Here is a 22,033-nt window from a genome sequence, read left to right as displayed (position 1 = left end):
ATCTGAACATCTGGAGAGGGGGGAGAGAGGGGGGAAGAAGGGAGAGAGAGGGTCCTGCTGGTAGGGGGCAGCTTCCCACTAGAGGAATGATGTAAGGGGAGGAACATATCATGCCTCACAAGGAATGATTCTCCAGGAACATCCTACCTGCCATCCTTGGGGCTTCTGATTTAAGACTCCATTTCATGTGGTTACAGTGTTTTGCGTTACTCTGGTGGTTGTTACCCCAAATACTATACAATTAATCTTCATGATGCAAAACAAACACCATTGCCCCTAGCCTCTAAATGAAGGCTTTTCTAGCTTTCTATAAAATTTCCTTTGCTACCAAAGCTATGAGAAGGAAAATTATTATGATTATTATTAAAAATGATTATGATTTAAAACTGAATATGATCAAAAATACAATCGATGTGTGTGGAATTTTCAAAAGTGGACGTGGAAGCAGTGTTTGCTCATCAGCTAAATAACCCAAAGAATTTGTCTTCATGTACATAGAAACAATTTTGAATTCACACATTACATTATTAGCCAAAGAGAAGGAAGAAAAAGACGAGGAAAGGGAAAAGGAAGAAGAGAAGAAAAAGATAGAAAAATAATTATTTTTCCCAGCATGACTCTTCTAAAAGCATCCTTTGGCTGTGGTGATTAGCAGTGCAGTACATCCGGGCCAGGATGGACCACTTTGGCCCTTTCTGCCTGTTGCAGAAGTCATCAGTTTATCACAGCTGGGCCACGATGACATCACTGGTTTATCTGCTCAGAGATCATGAAGAACTTCGGTTCAGATTTCCACTGTCTTTTCCTCAAAATGTCTGCTCTGAGTCAGCACTCTGAGCACACCAAGGTCTGGAACATTCCAGAGCCCCGTAAGTACTTTCTGTGTCCCACTTGTCCTTGGCAAGTCTACATCTCTCAGTTCAGTTCAGGACTTGCAAGGACCAAGGATGGAGAGAAAGTAGATTCAGCTCCATTGACTTGGAGTCGATTCTTGGCCCAAAACTCAGGGTACTTATTGAGTGGCCAGGTTTCCAAAATGCAGAAGGAAATTGTCATAGGACAAGAGAAAGCAAGTGGTGGGGTGTGGAGGGAAGAACAGTGAGGAAATAGTACCATCATCGTGCCCTGCCTTATTACTTTTCTCAAATAATTTAATAAAGGAGGGAGGGAGTGGGGACTGAGCTTGAGAAAGGCTTGTGAAAATATCCTTAATTTGTTGGTCAGAGTAGTGGAGTAGGTCCATTTTTTAATCTCTGTTTATAAACAACCAAACAGTGGAAGGGGTGTTGGAAGACTTGGGATGGAATGGAACTCTCCTCATACTAGCTACATGGCTTTGATCAACTAATTTAACTTTCGGACACATTTTCTCAATGACCCAATGTAAATAATATGTTCAATTACTTCATGCAATTTTAGAAGATGTAAATTATCACAATGTTTTTTTTTAAAAGACTTTTTAAAAATTCATTTATTATAAATATATGGCAGATTATTTCCAGGGCTCTTGGGTGTCAGTGATTTGGGTAGATCCGGCCCATTATAAATCAGAAAAACAAAACTAGTTTGGAACTCATTTCCTGACTTGCCACAGGGCACACATGATGGAGAATCTTAAAGCATCTTCCAGGACAGCAGACAACCCAGCTACATCCCTCCAAAGCTTGGAACCAACCAACTCTTCCCCACTTCTACTAAGAAAATTTTGCCCTGAGTAGGTCTAGCAGTTAGTTGGAAATTCTCAGAGGCAGAGCTCTTCAGCGGGGGTCTACTCTTAATTTAGTATGTGACTTCAGGGGCTGTGGTCTCACGTGTAATAAAGCAGAATTCTGAGAGTAAGAACCTTAAAAGAGGAAGAGAAGAGTCCCCGGAAGCCGCCTGCTGCCCTTCACTGAACACAAGCCTTCATAGGCACTGCCTGCTTCTAAAGTACTTTCTGATCTAAAAAAGTCAGGATCACTTGAGTTAGTTTAAACGCATTCTGCTTTTAGCCACTTAATTCTAATGGCATCCATTAAGTAATTACCCATAATAATAGATTCATTTCATGCCTAATTAATTATTAAAGGAATAAATCACCATCCAGTTATAGAATCCATTAAGAGCTTTTACAAATGCTGGAAACTTGCAAATCTTTTTGGAAATTTTTCCTTTAAAATGGATTCCTTTCCTTTCTCCTTTTTCATTATTTTTATCCATTGGCTTTGTAACATCTTTGACAGTAAAAATGATGGTACAAGAGAAATATTGACAACACGACCAACAGCTTGGCTCTACATGCAAGGATCCTAACTGATCATCAGAGGTTATTCCTTGGCACTGGAGAGAGGGGAAAACCAAAGCAGGAAGTCTCAATGTTCCAGCCAGATGTTGCGTGTATTTCCACAGACTCTGTTCGCCATCTCGCTGAGTGCCTGGGGTGAGAGTGGTTGCATCATCACTCTTCACAGGCAAGCAAGCAAATATGCTGCAGAGAGTGGGAGCCTGTGTGTGTGTGCGCGTGCGCTTGCAACGGGCTTCGTCTTCTGCTTCCAATGGAGACATTGGAAGTTAACGTTTATTAAAAACCCTATTGCAAAAACAGCGAGTGATGAAGTGCAATTCACAGCTTGGCCTATAAAAAGAGAATAGAGACATTTTAAACAGGAGGGAATGATAAGCACACCAGACCTGTTAGTCTGCGGTGAGATATAAATAAAATCCTGACAGCTCTAGACCCAGGGGTCTTTGCCATATGAGCCTAACGAGATGGATTCTACAACTCCCTTCTGGCTGAATCCCAAATAATTTCCTAATGTGAAGCCTTATTCTCTTCACTAACAACAAAAACAACAAAGCAGAAATACTACCATTTCTCGTGGTTGCTATGGAAATAAAAACAGATACTTTGTTTTATAAAATGTTATGATAATGACACAGGACACTCAAAGATTTGTTGCAAGGAGGCTCGCCCTGCAGATACCACATATTCCAGCTCACCTTTAGCTCCCTGCTATAAAATCCAAACAGTGGGGTGTCCCCTCTTCCTCTCAGAGGACACCTCTCAACACCCCGGCCATAATCCCCCTGGATATGAATCAAGAGCCCAGCAAGGGGTGAGTGACTCAGTCTACTCCACGGAATCCAGCAAGTTTTGTGTATCTCGTTTCCTGTTTCTGTCTTCTGCGCTCTACAGACCCACTCACCCAGCTGTCTCCTTCATTTCCCCCTCTTCCTCCCTTGTTACGAGTCTGTTTAACACCCTGCAGTTTCTTGAGCACAATTCTTAAGTATAACTATATGTATAGCAGCTGTATCAGGGACAGCCCTGGTTTAGAGGAGAACGAGGTGTGGATGTAACAAGGACCAATGTCATCCTCTCATAGACTTCTAAAAGGACTACATTTAACTCTCTGTAGTAGAAGTGTCAGGAACCATTTCCCCCCAAAATTAAGCCGGGCGGTGGTGGCGCACGCCTTTAATCCCAGCACTCGGGAGGCAGAGGCAGGTGGATCTCTGGGAGTTCGAGGCCAGCCTGGTCTACAAGAGCTAGTTCCAGGACAGGCTCCAAAGCTACAGAGAAACCCTGTCTCGAAAAACCAAAAAAAAAAAAAAATTATTGCAGGGACCATTGTCCTGGGGAATTTGCAGAGACCCCCACACCCCAACGGTATTAAGAACTGTTTTATTGGCAGAGCCTATCCCACACCCAATTATCTGTTAACAGAGAGCTACCTGTTAGCGGAACCCGCCTCATATTCCAACTGTCTAGAGAACTAAGTGTGTCAACTTGTGACTTCCTGACCGAGGAATCGTGACCTCCTGGCCGACAACCTCGTGACTGGCTTGGACCATTGCTGCAAGATCCCTTCCTGCCCTGACCATGCCCCGGCCCCCATCCCAACCCAAATTCCTCATCCAGGGGCTATATAAGCTGCTGCCATGACGCTAATAAATGGAGGCTTTGACAAACCCTGCTTGGCCTCCTTCCTGTCTCCCGCCCATGTCTTTCAGGTAGCGCCTCTCCGGGACCCTGGAATAACCGACCAGCCAGGTGGGTTACAATCCCTAGACTAACTGACCCGCCAAGGCGGTCTACATAGAAGCAAAGCCTCCATCTGTTTTCCTCCCACACTTTCAATGTCTCCTGGGTTTTGTTTGTTTGTTTTGTTTTTCAAATACCAATATGCAAAATGCAGCAAGATCTTTTGAACATAATTTCTTAAACAATTGTTTGGTGTGTTATATCTTATTATTCTGCTGCTTTCATCCTTTGATTCTTGGACCTGTAATGGATCAGAGGAACATCGGCACGGAACTGCAGACGCTGGAACAGGCCATGTCAGCAGAGACTGACAATTCAGCATGAGTGGAAGGGACAGAGATCAAACCCAGCTCCTAGAGGAAGCTGGCCACGTGTGAGTGGTCGCTTTCTCTTCTACGAAAAGTATTTTTAAAGTCTCTTTTAAGGGAGGTTTACAGATTAGAAACCATATGTGAGATGCGGTCAGAAGAAGAGAAATGATGGCTGTGCAGCTGGCTGGCTCACCAGACTTAAAGGATATTAATAAGTAGTCAGGTTAACCTGAGATTTCAAGCACTGGGACTCAGTGCCCCGAGGCCTGGTCTGATTTAGACTGCGTATCAGTGCTATATATGGAGACATAGATGCCATGCTTATAAAAATACAGAGGATGCACTTGTGCAAAACACTTCATTCTTGATGGGCTGGATGGGACTGGGAATTTGGTTCAGAGCGGTACAGTGTTTGCTTAGCCCGTATCAAAGTACTGAGTTTAATACCCAGTAACCTATGCATATTCAAACATAAACACACACGCGCACAAACATACATGCATGTACTCACATATACAAATAAACACACATACACAAAGATGGTATCAGGATGTGATAGTGAGCTTAATATGTTCAAGCCTTAAACCAAGATAAATCATCTCCAACTGAAAAAAAAAAAAGAAGGTTGCCTGGGGTGTCCATTTAAAGGTCACATGTTCACGCTTGTTTTGCAATTGTCTAGACTCATGAGGTAGAGTCCTGTTTGAAGGAGAAAGACTAAAAAGAGCAGAGGAAAATGAGCACCAGACACTCAAGGCCAGCAGACGTGCACCCTGGGGTCCCATTCCCACTGTACTCTCCAAACTGCCCGAGGAGCACCCAGAAGAGCTAGATCTGGGAGTGTGGAGGGGAGGAGCACCCAGAAGAGCTAGATCTGGGAATGTGGAGGGGAGGGCTGTGTTAAAGCGTTTTCATCGGGCAGTGTTTTCACTTGGGTCTCCATATCCAGAGGACAGAGATAAGATCACTGGGAAGAAAATAATGGAAGGATAATTTTACAGGGGGTAAAAAAAGATTTAAGTTGTCCAATCAAAGTCCAGGCATGAATGCACTCTCCCTCAGAGGAAGACGCTGAATGCAAATCTTTGCCGATGAACGTCTAACTAAGTAGACATCTGGATTATATGACCACCGAGATAGCAACGGCCTGCTACAGCAGATTCCAGATGATATGGCAAGTATCCATTGTGCAGTCTAGACAGCTATATTGGGTCTGGCTCCTCCAATTACCAAGACACAAGGAAATCTGAACCTGGCAACCAAGTGACATACAGGTGTCTGCACACATGGCCTGTGTCAACATTTATATGTAATCTTTATTCAAGCATTTCTCAGTTCTGCAAGGATTCAGATAACTTGAAAGAACTCAGATAGGTAGGTGTAAATGCTTGACATTTTTTGATTTAAGTTTAAGCATGAAGAAGACTTAGAAATTTATCCCATGGCCTGACCGGGAGATTTCTGTTCACAATCAACACGGAGATTACCTTGGTTGTGGGGAAGGGAGATTAGATTTACATTTTTCAAGGAGCAGATCTGGCAAGCTGTGGAAACACTCACAGTGATTGTTTCTCTAACTCATTTCTAGTCTTGGAATATTGCCGATGATGACAGCAATGCTACCAACTGATATTTCAGCTGATTGACAGTTTAGATGCAGACATTCCCTTAGAGAGAATGTTTATTGCTGTTACTAAGAATAGTTGATAGCATACACCCAAAATAATTCCAAAACACTTAAATATGTTAGATCACTAAATTCTCGTGACACCCCCGGGAGGAAAGGTATCATGGTTATTACCATATTGCAAATAAGATGGGACATAAAGTTGACTAACTAGTCCGTAGTTACATAGTTATAAGTAACTATACTAGGACACCCCCAAAATGGTTTTGTGCAAGGAGCTTATAAAAAAAAGTGTAAAATAGCTCCATTTTTTTTGGGGGGGGGGTAAGGAAAGTGGATATCAAGATTTTACCTGTCCAATATTACATCTATTTAGAAACAAATAATCATGAGATAATTTTACCCCTAAGTCTTGTAGTTTTCTGCATGTGTACTCTCAAATTTGGAGTACCTAATGTACCCCTCTCTATGGTCTAGAGCATCTAGACAGTCTTGGCCTTCTGATGTCACATATTCTCTTGCATTTGGGGATAGATACTATTACAATGTCCCTGCTAGCTGGGTCAGAGCTGGGCCATTAAGTGCCTACTGACCTACTCAGGGCTTCCAGAGAGTGGCCTCTCCTGACAGGTAACCATGTTGAAGCTCCCAGGGGCTTGGTGACTCTCATCTGAGGGTGGTCAGACACTCTTCAAAAGTAGAGTCTCTTGGCTCTTCTGCTAGGGACTATTAGCAGGAGCGAAAGGCTCCAGATGATATGTCCCATTCCCCTGGGCAATATGCTTACGTGCCAATGTGCAGGCATATGGAGAAAAGAATGAGAGGGCCATGATGATGAATGACCTTGTTAGCATCCTATTCTTTATGGTAAATTTATACTTCATAATTTGTATTGTGCTGACTGTTGTGGCTCTTCCTTGTGATGCTCTGACTATAGCTCTAAAATGAGTATCATGCTCTGATTTATAGGTATAAGTGTAGCACAATTAATAAAAACACAGAGACAGAAATTGGGGCTCAACCTGAAGGTCAGAAAAGCGAAGCAGCCAGCCCCTGGCTCTTACTTTGACTTCAGTCTGAAATGGCGATCCTGCCCCCAGAAATCTCAGAATGACACAGTGTCTGTGAGGTGTCTCCACCTATTTTATAATCCTCTCTAGGGCTGGGTTTAAAAGTAGTGTGCACCACTGGTATAAAGGCATGCACCCCCAGTTTCTATGGCAAACTAGCATGGCTACTGGGATTAAAGGTGTGTGTCACCACTGCCTGGTCTGTAAGACTGACCAGTGGGGTTTTTTTACTCTCTGGTCTTCAGGAAAGCTTTGTTTATTAAAATACAAATGAACTATCACTGCATAAGGGTCATCTTTGAAATGGTACCAGGGACACAAGCTGAAATGGTGACACCAATGTAAAGCCTATGACTAAAGTCCTGAGTAGGATGGCAATAAACAGAGGGCACAGAAACAACTGTGTTATTGCACATTGCTCTATGATGTCAGTTCTCAAAGACAGAGAAAATAAGGCCGTTTAAAGACGACCAAACACTGGACATCAGATGGCTTTTATTATAATTGTCTTTGTTTCTGTACTACAATCTTCATCCAGAAAGAAAAACAAAAACAAAGAAAATGTATGTGCTCTTTGTAACAACTTCCCCAAAAGCATCGCGTCTGCCCAAGCTCCCTTCTCTTGGCAAATAACTTTTGTTCAATGAAACTCCATTTGGAACTAACTTCCCAGCGATGGAATAAACAAATGCACAGGAATTCAGACCCTCGAGGCAGACATCACCTTAGCCTCCAGTGTTATCATATGAACCTGAGCTTTACTGTGTCATTAGTAAGCTGATTGGTCTTGGCTGCTGCCCTCATAACAAAGCTGCCAGGTCTTGAAGACATTACCTATTATATTACTTCAGAGCCCTTGACAAGACTTTGGAGAGCATAGGGTTCTTGTTACTTTATATATTGTGTTTTTTAAATAAAGCACTCCGGGGCTAGAGAGATGGCTTAGAGGTTAAGAACACTGGCTGCTCTTCCAGAGGCCTTGAGTTCAATTCCCAGCAACTGTATGGTAGTTCACATGATCTATAATGAGATCTGGTGTCCTCTTCTGGCCTGCAGGGATACATGCAGCTACAGCTCTGTATACATAATAAATAAAACTTAAATAAATAAATAACAATAGATCTTGCTAGAATCATGAAGGAAGAAGACTCAAAGGCCTGACTGGGGATTATTTATCTGGACTCTGTAGAGCTGCCTCCCACCTCAGCAGCTGCCCCTTCACTCCACCTAGCCCAGCGTCCCCCTGCAGCCTGTGTGAACCTGATGCTCACTACCTCCCCTGTCACTAAATGCTCCTCCTCCCCTCTTGCTTTCTCACATTCTTCTCCATAATGCAATCTTTACCACACGCATTTTCAAATTAGTGCCTCAGTTAGGGTTATCATGGGGAGGGAAGGGTTTATTTGGCCTAAAAAGCATCCACATCACTGTTCATCACTGAAGAAAATCAGAGCAAGAACTCAAACAAGGAACTGATGCAAAGGCCATGGAGGAGTGCTGCTTACTGACTCACTCCCCATGACTTGCTCAGCCTGATTTCTTAAAGAATCCAGGACCACCAGCCCAGAGATCATCCCTGCAATTACTAATAGAATTATCTGACTCGGGGGAAGGAGAGAATTAGGAAGGGATCAGTGTTTTTGAAGGCCAGGCCAACAAAACCTGCCCTATTGCAGGCACAGAAAAAGCTTCCCCACATTCCTGTGGGCATTCCTACAGTTCCTAGCCTTCCTGGGCAGGGAGAGATGAGAGAGACTGCTGATAAGCAGGTTGAAGGGAGCACGTTGACCAGTGAGACATAATAAGTATGGGCTTTCAGACCACAGCTGGTTTACTGCCGTCTCTACCATCATCAGGTGGAGTCTCCCAATGTGAATTTCCAGTAATACGGAGTGAAGCGAAGATAAGACATGAAGACCTTGGGGCTCCCATATTCTCCACTGACCTATCTGGGCTATCTGTGCAGCAGGTGGCTTTTTTGTTTCCTTGTATTTTGATTGTTTCTTAAAGACATTTCCTTTTCACTCATGACAAACATGTTTTTAAAGAAAGCCTGGGTTTTCTCAAAACGCCTTTGAAGGTCTTAAAATTATTCTGTAATTGGTCACATCGAGCTTTTCTAAGAACAGTTTTAAAAGGTTTATAATAAAGGTTTACAACCAGATTTTAAAAAATTCATTTAACTCATAAGTCATATCACTCCATTTCATAAAAGTCCCTGGACTCTGTAGGCAGCTCTGGTTTTCCACAAGGCAAGGGGGAAGTGCACCCTCACAAAGGGTGGGAGAGGAGCATCATCAATGGCTGTTGGCTGCTACAGTTGGTTTTTATTGACTCAGTTGCAATTGTACGTGTGCTCAAAATAACATTGCGGTATTTTGAGCCTCTGTAATAAAGTCTTCACACAGGTTACGAGACCAGAACCTTTGAAAGCTGGGGGCATTTCTCCATCACGTCAGAGGCTCGGGTATAACTCGAAATTTCTGCTCAGAATCAGGTGTCCTGATGTTAGCATTAGCTTTGGGCTCGGTTATGCTATCTCCCAGGGGAAGTCTCTGTATATTAAATATTTAGACAAATTTTTAAAAGTTGGGATGATCCACAGCAAGGCATTCATGAGAGATTGGTAAGAATATCTTTGAAAGTCTGCTTCATGACAGATATTGCTAGTAGTTTTGTAAGTCAAGTTAAATGGAGCCATTCGGGTAATGTTATAAAGTATTTACCTAGATATGTTTCAAAACTCCATTTCCTGGAATCCAAGTGTTTAAATAACTTCACCATGATAAACAGATGAATGTAATTTTGCTAAAAAGTTTATTTTGGCTGGGAGCCATCAGATGGGTTAATCAGGAAAGGATGATAGAATCTCTGGAAAGAAAGTATTTCAGTATGACATTTGAAAACTCCCTTTTTAAAACATTAATTCAAAGTCTTGAAAATATTTAGAGAGAAAAGTTTTAAGGTCATAACATTAGGGACCTGGTGTATGTTTGTGGTCAAAATAATTCTCATGTAATTTCTACCACTCATCCAGTTGAAAGACAACTGGTCTAGAATCAATGAAGAGAAACTAATAATTATAAAATACTCTTTGGGGCAAACTATTTCTTTTTAATCTGTGCATGTTTATGGTGCATGTGCGAAGACCAGAGGTCAATCTTAGATACTGTCTCTGATGAGCTATATACCGTAATGTTTGAGATGGGTTCTATTCCTGGGACTGAAGGCTCACCTATGAATGACGCCAGGCTGGGAGGCTGGGAGGCCAGCAAACTCCAGCTATCTGCCCGCCTCTGCCTCGCAAACGTTGAGATTAAAGGTACCCACCACCACGCCTGTCTTTTACCTAGATGCCGGGGCTGAAGTTAGGTTTGTTCAGGCAGCAAGTGCTTTACGACTGAACCATCTCCCCAGTCCACAAAGAGTTCATTTAAAACAAATTTTTAGTTGCATCGCTCATTATCCTAAGTTTTTAATTTGTTTTTCAAAATGGTGAGATTCTGCTTTTTCGCTTTCATGAAACATACCTGTTAGATAAAACACTAAACAAACAGAAAACAAAGCAAACAAAAACAGACGAAACAAACAAACAAAACAATAAACCTTACTGAGGTGAGGCTTACCAAATGTTTTCTTAAACAAAAAAAAAAAAAAGGAAAAATGTGCCTGCCCCTTTTCTGCCAATCATTGGTCACCGACAACAGTGTGTCACTGGCAGGAGTGAGAGGTTCCTGTAGCGACTGAACCAGAATAAAACAACACACTCACAAGCACCCAGCAAACAGCAGAGCCTCCACAATGAAATAAATTCTTCACAAAGCTGAAAATCTATGGAAAAGGTTAAGTAACTTGGAAATTTCACTTTCAAGAATGACAGTTTTATTTACTTAGCTTGAAAATTACAGCATATATATCTATATATATGAATACATGTGTTCACACATATTTATATATATAGATTTGCATGTATGTATTCATATTCTCCTTGTGCATTTGAAGGGACCTTGGAATGACATACATTTCCCACGGCAATGTAGTTCGCATGCCAATGACTAACTGTGAGTGTTGTTTACTTTGTCTTCATTAGTGGAAGGCTGACAAGAGACCCAGTTTTCTTGACCTCAGAGAAGACAGCTTTAATTAACTTGTAGTGTTTATTTCAACTCCACTTAAAAAGTGATCAAAACTCAATGACACTGCATGACCCAACCGTGTTGGTAAACTCGCGCAGAAGTCATAACCAGACTGCACAGGCATTCCATTTGCTCAAACAAAAGTATTAGCTAAATCTGTCATGTACAGACTCACGTTCTAACCCATCTTTGTCCCACCGTGGAAGTCTCAGAAAGGACTGTTTACACGGAAAAATCATACCTGATGACTAGATTAATGATTGTTTTCTGATTGTTTGCTGGTTGTTTTCATGTCTTTATCAAAGGCCAGGCTACTTTTTGCTAGAGAGCCCTATATAATGTACAGATAAACTTTCTCAAATGTACATGGAAAATGAAATAACACCTAACGAGCACAGGACGATGCCAGTGGCCCTCTCTTGTGTGCATGATGGACGTGGAGCTTTGATTAAATTCTTAGCTCCCTAGTCTTCCAGAATGAGCCAAACGAATCATTGTGATTAATATCTAAATAGCTTCAGGTTTTCTGCAAATTATTAATTTAAAAAATATCAACAGAAGATGGGGAAAGCACACATTTATAAGCCTCATTTCAGTCCAATGAGCGTTCATGTTAAACTTGAGTGTATCTTTGTAATACATGTATCCATCAATTTATCCACCCATAATTATGCTAGACACAGTGAGGAATTTGAGGGAAAAAAAAAACTTTACACGTTTTGGAGAAACCAGATGTGAACAATGAAAGCAGAGAAAGAGCCAAAGAAAGCTAAATATAGACCCTAATCCAAACCTCCTTACTGCCTATCATTCCAGAGACGAACCATGACACTGAGCCTAACACCTACACGGTTGCAGTAAGGACCAATTGGAAATGTGCCTGAGCTCTCGAGGAAGCTAAGACTTTGCATATAATGAGCATTAAATACACAAGGTTGTTCTCCACTGAAGGGCAACATTCCCTGCTATAGGGAAAGGCAAGGGCAAAAGAGGTTTTCACTTCTTTATTTTATGTTTGTGCATATGGTGTGTCTCTCTGTGTGTACATGTGTGTACGGGCACATGCACCCACGAGTGTATATGTGGAGGCCAGAATCAGTCTTGGGAGCCCTCCTTGATCACTCTTCACCTTATGTTTCAAGGCAGGGTCTCTCACTGAACCTGGAACTTAGAGGTTGTCTAGACTGGCTGTCCAGCACAGTGATCACAGGTGCATATTACCACACATGGGAATCACAGGCACACGTTGTCATACCTAACTGTCCAGCATTGGGATCCCAGGTGCACATTGCCACACCTGGCAGTCCAGCTTTGGGATCACAGGTGTACGTTGCCACACCTAACTGTCCAACTTTGGGATCCCAGGTGCACATTGCCACACCTGGCAGTCCAGCTTTGGGATCACAGGTGCACGTTGCCATACCTGGCTGTCCAGCATTGGGACCACAGGTATATGTTGCCACACCTGGCTGTCCAGCATTGGGATCACCGGTGCACATTGCCACACCTGGCTGTCCAACGTTGGGATCACAGGTGCGCATTGCCACACCTGGCTTTTATCTGGGTTCTAGTGTTCTAAACTGCAGTCCTCACATTCATGTAGCAAGCACTTTATCGCCTGAGCCATCTCCACAAAGTGAAAGGCTGTCTTCCATTGCAGAAAGATGTTTCTCCTATTCCTCACAGCAGATAAGAACGTTTTCTTTTTAAAATGTTTCCAGACCGTGTTTTAGTATTGTCTCAAATTGTTCTTTATTCTTCTTGTGTTCTCATTGCCACACTTCCTGCCATATTTGGCCATCCACTATGGTCAAATTCAGTAGGTAATGAGAGCTGAAGTTTTAAGGGCTCTTTTTGAGGAATAGCATGTAAACTGGGCAGTGGGAGAAGAGGAGGCATCGGCTGGGAGGAACACACAGAATTGTCTTCCAAGATAAGGTGACAGCATAACTGAAAACTGAAAACTGGCGAGAATGAGGTATGCATGGGGATTCAGCTGTGAAAACATCTTAAGACTGGCATTAAATATGATCCCAGGATATTTCAATGATTTTAACAATTTTGTCTTATTTTAAATGCTGTGTGTATGTGTATGTTTGTGTGCACCTGTGTGCAGGTGACCATGGAGGACAGAAGAAGAAGTCAGAGTTAAAAATGGTTGTGGGTCAGCTGATAAGAGCACTAGAAGCTGAATCAGGTCCTCTGAAGAGCACTGTATGCCCTTAACTATAGAGCCATCTCTCTCACCCTAGTTTAATATTTTACAAATGGTTCTTTCTTGGGAGTCAGTTCAGCCAGCGGAGAACTTTTTATTCTCCATGAATCCTTGCTATTTTGTTTTAGTCTTTATCCTTCTGGGGAAAAATCATTTTAATCAAATCTGCTACTTAGAAGGCCAATAATGGAGTCAAAATGGGTGCATAGAAAGTCTTTTATAATAAAAATCTGTATTCTCATAAGAGAAGGCAGCCTTAATTTGGTTAAGTATAATGGGAATATAATTTATTTTCTTTTCAGTTAGAGCTTCAGGAAGGCTCCTTTTGAAATATCCCTAAGCTGAACTTTTAGAATCAAATGACAAATCGAACTTTTAGACACAGGCAGTCAGGTAATTCCTGAAGGTACCGGGCTCTATCTTAGCAGGGAGCCAAGAATAATGTACCTTAACAGGTACATTTATTTTCAAATTGGGAGAAAGAACAGGGGCATTTTCCTCCCCTTCTTCCTGCAGAGCAATTCTATCACTTTGTCAGGCCTGATAATATGAGATGGACCAAGCCTTTCTGGTGACATTTGGGAAATAAGCTATTGTCACACATGTGGGTAGCATCCTTTAGATCCCTATGTCCAGTAGAAATGCTAAATGCCTCCCCCCCCCATCTCTCTCTGGAAGAATCTAGAAGAGCCTGGCAAGAGGAGGCAAATAATGGTATATTATTTGTGTTTTAATAATTAGAGCTTGCCTGAAGATCAGAGCAAAGTAGCCATACCAGGCAGCCATACAGGCCAGGAAGTGGTGGCACACGACTTTAATCACAGCCACCACACTAGTTAGCCACAGAGGCTGGGTAGTGGTGGTGCACACCTTTTATCCCAGCACTAGAGAGAAATATAAAACGGGAGGTCTCAGTCTCTATCTGAGGATTCCTGGAGGCAGGATTGTTCATTTTTGGTCTGAGGTAGAAGAGCCAGTGGCTGGCTGCTTTGCTTTTCTGATCTTTGGGTTGAACCCCAATATCTGTCTCTGGGATTTTATTATTCATGCTACGGAGGCTGCTGAATGGAGTCCAGAACTGAGCTCATCAAGTCTCCTAATTCACAACAGTGCCTAAGTGATTAGTCCCTTGGTAGATTGCTGGGATGGAGAACATTTGGCCAATTTGCATATTGCACCAGGAACCTCTTATTTGCTTTGCTGGTTAAACCAAAGCCAAGAACTCAAAGGGAGCCAGCAACTGTCGGGACCTCAAACAAGCCTGAGAAGGCCCGACTGGTTCCCTCACAGATGCAAGCTCCATGCCTACTGTGCGCAGTCTTGTTGCTTAAAGCTGCGAAGACACGTGGTATAAGCAAACAGATCTGGGTGCCAGCACGGATTTCAGTTGTCGGAGAGGCAGGCATGCATACAAACAGATCAGATGGACATTTAAAAACAGTCAGTAAAATGAGACACATTCGTTCCATCCTTCAGCAAACTGTGCTGATCATCCAGCGTCGCCTGGACACCCTGCGTTGTTAAACGGTGGAGAGTGTATCCCGTGCGCACCCGAAGCTTTTAGAGTGTTTTAAAGGGGACTAGAAGGACCTGAAGGTTGTGAGGTGGCAAGATTGGAGGCAGAGCGACAAAAGTTCTTCGAAGAGCAAGAGATTCTGGGCCTGAACTGAGCCAAAGAAACCAGGGAGGTCAGTAGACTTGGGAAACACCAGTGGGAAATGGAGCCATTGATCAGCTGTGAGGAAGGCATAGAGGAAGGATAACCCAAAAGCTTCACAGAGGGCAGGAGAGCCTGCGTTTGCAGATCAGAGCAAATACTGGGAAGTAGAATCCAGTTGGGGCAGGAGGCAGAGAGGACCTTTGTGGCAGGTTAGTGCTGAAGGTTTTGTGCACACATGGTTCTGCAAAGGGATCAAGACTCAGAAGATTGAGACATGGAGCTAGCAGGGTTTGGCCAGTGTAATTTTTGATTTTTAAGTAGGTTTTTTGAGAAATAATTTCGACATTATAGCATTTATTCACTGTATAAGTATATGTCTGTGGCTTTTAGTAAAGTCAAAACACATTAGTAGAACATTTTTAATGGTCCAAAAAGTTTCCTCATGCCCACCTGTGGTTTCTGCTTCTTCCTTTCTAGCTCAAGACTGCGTTGGCTCCATGAGTTTGCCATTTCTGGATACTTTTGTAAATGTGACTACACAGTGCTTTGTATCTGCTTTCTTTTAGTTAGCATGGTGTTTTCTGCATCCATCCATGTTTATCAAGGTGTGTGTGTGTGTGTGTGTGTGTGTGTGTGTACCCGTAAGCTGATAAACCTTTGAATTATTTCTAATTTGTGGCTAATATAAATAATGCTGCTATGAACATCTTTGTAAGTCTTTAGCTTGGCATGTTTTCTCTTGAAATGGATCTCTAGAAAAGTAGAATCCCTGTGTCATATAAAAAGCTTAGGCTTAACTTTATAAAATAAGTATTTCTTTTATTTTTGAGATTTTAATGACATCGTTTTCCTCTTCCCTTTCCTCCCTCCACACCCCACCCCCATACGCCCCCGCGCTCTCTTTCAGATCACGGTAGTGTCTGCATCGTTTACAGTCACATGAGGGATGTAAGAATGTTTCAGTAGGTTTAATTCTCCCAGCTGACAGTCCCTTTGTCAGTGTAGCACCCCAGTTGGGTGGGCAGGGAGCCTCAGCTGCGCTCTGCCTTCCTCCTGACACTGTTGGTAACACATCTGTGTGCTTTTGATCCTTCACATATCTTCAAGGCTTTGTGTGGTTTGTAATTGGGCTGGTTTTCATTTTGTTACTGAATTATGAGAGCCTTTGACATATTTCCCTTGTAGTTGTATATGAAACGTGATCAAGATTCAGGGGAATGAAAATCAAACATGTAACGAAATGATAGTAGGTATTATGGAAAGGCAAAGCTGGTGAGGGTGCAGAGAAAGGGGGACTGTTCCTGCATTGTGAAAATGGAAATTGTTGTTGTGACCATGGGAAATAAAATGGAGGTTCCTCAAAAAAAACTAGGAGCAGAACTGCAATGTAAGTCAGCAAATCCATCAGGAGATTGCCTTTCTGTCGTGAGAAAATACCCTGACAAAAACCCTGACAAAAGTTCCTGGTGGAGAAAAGATGGTTTTCAGTCACAGTTTGGCTTATAACTTTGTGACAGTGGTAGACACTTGTGACAGCTGGTCACACTGTGATCAGAAATTTTTAAAAAATTAATGTATGCATGCTGTCCATCTCCTTTACTTCCGTTCAGTTCAGAGCCCAGTCCTGTCCACTCTCACTGTAATTAATACAATTAAGAAAATCTCTCACAGGCATGCCCAGAAGCCAACCCTTCTAGACAATTATTCAAGATACCCTTCCAAAGTGACTCTAGATGGTGTCAAGTTGACAATTAAAGCCACATAAGTGTTTATCCAAGAGATTCAAAATCTGCACATCTTTTTGTTTTGTTTTGTTTTGTTTTGTTTTGTTTTTTCGAGACAGGCTTTCTCTGTGGTTTTGGAGCCTGTCCTGGAACTAGCTCTTGTAGACCAGGCTGGTCTCGAACTCACAGAGATCCACCTGCCTCTGCCTCCTGAGTGCTGGGATTAAAGGCGTGCGCCACCACCACCCGGCTGCACATCTTCTTTATTGCAGAACTATTCTCATAACTAAAATAAGGAACCAGTCTAGATGGTCCTTGGCAGATGAATGGATGAAGAGGATATGGCATATGAATACAATCTTGCTGTTCAGCCACACAAAAGAACATGAATCTGCTGTTTGCAGTGGTACAAATGGAGCCGGATGACATTACGTTAAGTGAAATGTCAGGCGCAGGAAGACAACTGCCGTGTGTTCTCACTTCCAGGGTAGGCTAGAAAGCTGCTCTCAAAGAAGCAGCAAATCAGACTGTGGTATACCTGGAGACAGAAAAGAGCGTGAGGAAAGGAAGGATGGAGAGAGGGCTGTAGGGTGCAGTTTGAAAAGGGGAAGAACTCCCAGTGTTCTGTGTAGCCCTGTAAGAGAGCTAGGTGACAGCAATGAACCACATCAGAATACCTAAAAGAAAGATTTTTTAAAAATATTCCCAGCACAAAGAAAAGATACATAACTGAGGTGACAGACATACTATCCTGCTCTGAACATTCCATATTTAATTGAATTGTCACACTGCACACCATATATATATATATAATTATTATGTGTTAATTTAAAATAAGAGATGAAAATGATTAGTGCTATAAAACAAGTGCTGTATATACTCTAAGAAAGGTAAGTGAAGTGACTAATCTTGGTTGTCAACCTGACTATATCTATAATTAGCTAACACTCAAGCATCTGGCCATGTCTGTCAGGAATTTTTCTTGATTGGGTCATTTGAAGTAGGAGGCCCACCCTAAATCTGGGCCACACTTTCTGGTGGCAGGCCACAGAAAAGGGCATGGATAAAGGGAACTTTTGGCGTTCTGTCTGCCTGCCCTCACTCTCACTGGCAAGCGCATCGATGCTGACCAACTCCTTCACTGGTGTTAAACACCTACTTCTTTGAAATTCCAACATGGACTAAAATCTGGGACCTCCGTGGGTCTAGTAGCAGATCAGAACTTCTGGAATATTCAGTCTCACAGATGGAAAAATACTGGGTATCTAATCTTCTTGTCCGGAGGCAGCCTTTGTTGGACTACCAGGACCACTGCCTATAAGTCAGTCTAATAAGTCCCATCTATCTATCTATCTATCTATCTATCTATCTATCTATCTATCTATCTATCTATCTATCTATCTATCTACATATCAATTCACTCTATTAGTTGTCCTTTAGAGAATCATGCCTAATATAGTAAGGACATTATTTTATTATTATGTTGTGTTTGTGTTCATTAGTTTTCCATTATCATAACAAATCCATGCGGTAAATAAATTTACAAAGAGAAAAAGGTTATTTTGTATCAATTTTGGAGATCTGTATGACCTTTCCTAGGGAGACATGAACAAATACATGTTGTGTACAGATAGAATACCAATGACAGAAGACACAATTCCACCAAAGTCTAGGTTGGTGAACCAGTGAGTTTATTGGTATTACTTACAGAAGAGTGAGTGACCCCCAAACAGTAGTTCCACAAAAACAAATGTAGCTGAAAGCTTTTACGCATTCCACCAGGTCCTGTAGCTGTTTATAAAATAATCCCTCTGAGGCTTAATATTAATTATAATCATTTGACTAATGGCTCAGGCATATCACTGACTAGCTCTCACACTTAACCAGTTTCTGCTAATCTGTGTATCACTACGTCACTGTGTCTTACCAGTAATGTTCTGGCATCCTAGTCCTCTTGCAGCTACATGGCATCTCCCTGACTCTGCCTTCTTTCTCTCTATATCTCTGTCTGGATTTCCTGCCTAGCTATATTCTGCCTAGTTCTTGGCCAAGTGAGCATCTTTATTAACCAGTAAAAGCAGTACATATTCACAGCATACAGAAGGACATCTCTCACATCAAAAGATACCACCACGATGAGGATGACGATCACCTGAAAGCTCTATAGAAATTCCTGTTCCTGCAGTCAACATTCTGCCCTCTGTATATTCTAGCACCTCTGCAGAGAGCTGAGATAGGATTATAGGCAGCTGTGTAAATGGAACAGGAAGAAATGGTTCTAAGAAGAGGGTATGGTGACCCTTCTCACACTCCTTTTATGAGGGAATATCTGCAGACTTGACCTTGGGAGGGTTCTGTGTGAATAACACAGATGTTCTGATTTCAGGCTGGTAATGGCCATGCCGTACTCAGAGCACAGTGTTCCATGATGGAGTTTGAACCCATGACTTGTTGGCCTTATTGATTTTGCTCCTGTGGTGAGGCATCATGGTATCAGAATGTGACAAAACTGTTCAGCTCCTGGCTAGGGTGAAAAAGAGAAGAAGCTGATGGGTTCTACTACCCCTTCAAGGACCACATCCTATGACATTTGACTTAGAACCCAAGACTTCCCACTGAATTCTATCTCTTTAGGACTTCATCAATTCCCCAGTAGCACCTTCAGCTGAGAATCAAGTCTTTAATACATGGGTATTTGAGAGGCAACAACCCAAATCATAGTAGGAATGATTTTACACCCACACTATTGCTTTAATTAACAGAGAATAGAAATACCAGAATGCCCTGCATATAGCTTACAAAACTTAAAGGTATATTCCATGTTTTCTAATAGTTTTGGGGGGAGGGATATATTGCTGTTGATTCTTTTTTTTTAAAAGATTTATTTATTTATTATGTATACAGTATTGTCAGTATTCTGTTTGCATGTGTGCCTGAAGGCCAGAAGAGGGCACCAGATCTTCTTACGGATGGTTGTGAGCCACCATGTGGTTGCTGGGAATTGAACTCAGGACTTTTGGAAGAGCAGGCAGTGCTCCTAACCACTGAGCCATTTCTCCAGCCCCCTGCTGTTGATTCTTGCTAAAAAATTTTTTTAAAAATCTCCTATGTTGTTCAGTCTGGCTTTCAGAGTATATGGTGAAAGATTTGGGAAGGAAGATGGAGCGAAGGTAGGATGGAGTTGAGAGTAATGATCACGAGAGAGGAAGCCCAGACTCAGGTCTGTCCAAAACAAGACTCAAACACAGAGGGGCATGCATTTGTGGGACTCCCATAAAGTCAGAGGACTCAGATCATAGAAAAAATCCAGACATGACTGGGAAAAAAATACATTCACATGCAATGAAGAGAGTGTGTAAGTTAGACTTCAGGTGTGAAATAGGCTTTGCCACTACTGCAGGAAGACCAGGGGTACACAAGTGACTAACCATCTGGAGGAAGTCCAGGAGCTCTGGCCATGTGCAGAGGGAGAAAAGGTGACCTGAGTGAGGACTCCAATGATGAAAGAATGATGGGGGAAAGTCTTCTGCTTTGTGTTGATTTCATTGGTTAAAGAAACTGCCTTGGCCCTTTGATAGGACAGAAAATTAGGTAGGCGGAGAAAACAGAACAGAATGCTGGGAGAAAGAAGCCGAGTCAGGCAGTTGCCATGATTGTCTCACTCCAGACAGACGCAGGTTAAGATCTTTCCTGGTAAGCCAGCTCATGGTGCTACACAGAATATTAGAAATGGGTTAATCAAAGATGTGAGAATTAGCCAGTAAGAGGCTAGAACTAATGGGCCAGGCAGTGTTTAAAAGAATACAATTTCCATGTAATTATTTCAGGTATAAAGCTAGCCGTGCGGGCGGCCGGGTGCCAGGAACTTAGCCCACCGCTCCTATTACAGCAGAGTGGTGCCCAACGTGGGGCATGAACCCACGACCCTGAGATTAATAGTCTCATGCTCTACCAACTGAGCTAGGCTTCTCTTACAACAAAGGAAGCTGGAGGATCACCACCTAAGTAAATAAGGACTAGGATTTGGTTTTCCAGTCATCTTTTATTTGAAGACTCAAGTGAATATAATCAAGGATTGTACATCCTGTGAAAAAGTCCTAATAATTTAATATCTGGCCATTCAAAATCTGTACTCTCTCATTCCTTAAATCCTACTCTTTGCCCGATAGCTAAGCATTTTATACTTGTTTATAATTATTAAGCCTTAAGGTAAAAAGACAGGGGGCTAGAGATGGATCACCTGTTATAAGCATTTAACCCTCTTGCAGAGGACTCGGGTTCAGTTCCTAGTACCCACTATGTGGTTCAAAACTGTAACTCTATTCTAGGGAAATCAGACACACTTTTACAGCCTTTGTGAGCACACAGAATATATGGAATTCACATACACACACACAGGCAAAACACACATACACATACAATAAAAATAAATAACATCTTTTAAAAAGAATGTCTTTATCATTGAGAGAAATTCAAACCCTAAGTCTATTTTCTATTGTCCTTTGTCACACAAGCCGTATGCCTCAGTATATAATTCCCTTCACCACAGGACATGCTGCACAAAAGTTAGGCTAAGCTAATGACATTTTTATGTAAAATCTTTAAGTCCTACAATTGTAACTTTAATTTTTTTCTAAATGTCAATTTTAAGCACAGTGACTGAAAAAAAAGTCAGAGGTATCTACAGGTACATACATATTTACAACACACACAAAGCCTATTTGACATTTAGATCAAATTTTGATGTCTATTGCCTTGCTTTTTAACCTTTAATAAATAAAAATTTCAAGGCACCAATGATGGCAGCTTTGAGCTGAGAAACTTATATCATCCTAAGTGTCTTTGCTATAGTTGAAATAGGACATTGTAGGTATACACAGGCATCTTCAAATACAAACACAAAGCAATTTCAAGAGCAACAAATAAATCCACCCACTAGACAGGAAAGCTTGATCACTTGCTCACTAAGAGTAATGGTCATTCATATACATTTATAAGAAATCAAAGTTTTTCCTTATATTAAACTTTTCAATCTTAAGCATATTTAAATATGTTGTATTTTCTTTTGCAACCCCTGTATAATCTGTATGTGTTTGCTTTAGGCCATTTATATTTAGCCATTTCTTCATCAATCAGATACTTCTAGGCCACTTAGGCCATGCAGAGCCCTGTCCTAGGTCATTTAAAGGCCACAGATACCTGTAAGTAATTTTATATGTATATATGAGAGAGAGGGAGCAGGAACCAAAGCAGGGGTGGTCCTAGT

At 41.9% G+C, this 22,033-nt stretch overlaps 1 non-coding gene across 1 annotated transcript; it reads right to left on the bottom strand.

Annotated features, from left to right (window-relative positions):
* Positions 1–20,664: 20,664 nt before the first annotated feature.
* On the bottom strand, positions 20,665–20,733 carry Trnan-auu (transfer RNA asparagine (anticodon AUU)). The gene has a single exon. It is a non-coding gene; the product is annotated as a tRNA-Asn (tRNA).
* Positions 20,734–22,033: the final 1,300 nt, after the last annotated feature.

Source organism: Chionomys nivalis, chromosome 2 (genome assembly GCF_950005125.1).
Source record: "Chionomys nivalis chromosome 2, mChiNiv1.1, whole genome shotgun sequence".
Lineage (NCBI taxonomy): Eukaryota > Metazoa > Chordata > Mammalia > Rodentia > Cricetidae > Chionomys > Chionomys nivalis.
This window is presented reverse-complemented; position numbering and strand designations above follow the sequence as displayed.